Source organism: Etheostoma spectabile, chromosome 16 (genome assembly GCF_008692095.1).
Source record: "Etheostoma spectabile isolate EspeVRDwgs_2016 chromosome 16, UIUC_Espe_1.0, whole genome shotgun sequence".
Lineage (NCBI taxonomy): Eukaryota > Metazoa > Chordata > Actinopteri > Perciformes > Percidae > Etheostoma > Etheostoma spectabile.
The window spans coordinates 18,380,640-18,382,844 of record NC_045748.1 but is presented as its reverse complement, the minus strand read 5'-3'; positions in this window follow the sequence as shown (position 1 = coordinate 18,382,844).

The following is a 2,205-nucleotide window of genomic DNA, read 5'->3' as shown; positions in this document are numbered from 1 at the left end:
TACCACCATGTAAAAAAAAAAAAAAATACTTCCTCCCTAAATGTATTGAACAAAAACATCAATGATATCGTAGACCACAGTAAAACAATAAAAAAATGAAGTTTACGCATGCTCTTTTGGAAAAGGTTATATAGAAAAATGCATATTTTGCAGCTAATGCACTGATCACAAAGAGAGAAAGCAAACATATGAGACTGTGGTACCAAACTATATTTCAGTCTGTATCAAGAGCTTTATTTTCTGTTAGAACAAAAGTTGAAACAGTAAGAAAACAATGGCTTTCACTCAGTACACATATTACTGGAACTTGAAAAACAAACCACACACCAAGTGGATCTTTCTTTTTTGTTCTATGCAGTTTTGTATAGTAAGTGAAGCCTCTTACCTTGAATTGGTGCTAATCTGTCTACTGAACGTCCCCTCTGCCCTGGGCTGTCTCTGTCACACTGTCACATTCTGACTGTGCAGACACCACTTCCTTTCTTCACCCACATTTGTCGAAAGTGGATTTATAAAAAGGTCTCAGAGAATTGTTTGCATGTCTTCGTACATGTTTACACCATGCAAACATGCAGCCCGTTTTCCTGACTCTGTATCTGATCTGTATTTGGTGACATGTAAATATGCAACCTGACTATAAAAAGGGCCTTGTCACCTGCAGAATCTAATAAAGTCTGCCATATGTTGCCGTTGTAAAAGACACGGCTACACGACTGAAGACCATTCCCAATGCACAAGACCTTTATATAAAAAAGCAGAATCTGAATTTAGAGGTCAGGAGTTACCATTCTGTGATAAAATGACACTCACCTGTTCAACAGGATACTGCAGCACCTTCCTAAAGTGACTGATGTCCCCTCTCTCCACCGAATCTTTGTGTGACTCCTGTGTGCATCTGTCCCAGTGTGAACAAATCCTGAGCCCTCACCTCAAAATGAACGGAACACATCTTTTGGAAGATGACCCAACACTTCAGGGATCCTGATCCTCCAATCACAGCATCGAGACAAGGGTGTGGAAGCTGAGGCTCTCCCCCTGGATGCGACAATGTCTTCTTTGGCCCCATGTACATCCATCACACTTTTCAAATTAAGAAATTAAATAATTATAAAACAAGGATGATGATAAATGACACTTGTAGAAAATGAGTTTGGGATGGGGGAAAAGTAGGGAAATATAATCTAGGTATGTGATAAGGACATGTTGTGGCAAGTCATCATCCATTCACACCGATTGGCAATGATGCAACAAACCAATGGTGCCTGACGGAAAATCGGCAGTAAACAACTGATGCAACCGTTCAGAATATCACTTCTGATTCAATTCAGTGTAACGATGTGTAATATGTTACGTAAGGGCTGACATGTTTGGATGTCCATTGGCGGGTTTGTGCTGCACCCAACATGCAGAACAGGGTGTGTACAGCATCTCTATTGAGGACTGCCGATCAGATCACGCCACAAATCACACTTACAACGTGTATTTAGTTGTGTTTTTCTCAGTCTTGGCTCGTTCATTGCATCTAAAGTGTTGTTTTTGAGGCTTATTGAATGACACGGTGAACTCATTGACCTTTTACTCCTACTGTATTACAGTAAAAAGCAGAGGTGAGAGAAGTACTCAGAACTTTTTATTTAAAGTATAAGTTAATAGACAATACCTATACCTACATATATAAAATACCTAATTTTATTAGCAACAAAATATACTTAGCAAAAGTACTCATTTTGCAGAATGGCTCATTTCACAGTAACGTAACATACCTGTATAATGGTATTATAATTATGGATGCATTTATATGTTCATCACTTTGATGTTATGGTTGGTTTTGGCAGTGCTAATTTTGTATCAGTGTATATATTTCATTAATATTCAGAATAATATGATTCACGTCTAAAATATATTTTGTATTCTTAGCTGAATCTGGAAAGTAACTATAGATCACTTCTTCTTCAGTGTACTGCAGGTTGTGTTGCAGTGTGTTGTTCCATGTGTGTTTCAGGCTGTTTAAACAGCTTAAAGAACCAACTGATGAAAGTCGACCCGGGTTTGTTTACCTCTGTCTATCTCGGAACTTGTTTGCATTGGTGTCAGGTTCACAGAAGCTGTGTCTCCCTCCTATAAGGTAGGAGATTCTCACAGGTCTGTTAAATTCTGCATCAGGCGGAAAGACACACACACACACACACACACACACACACACAC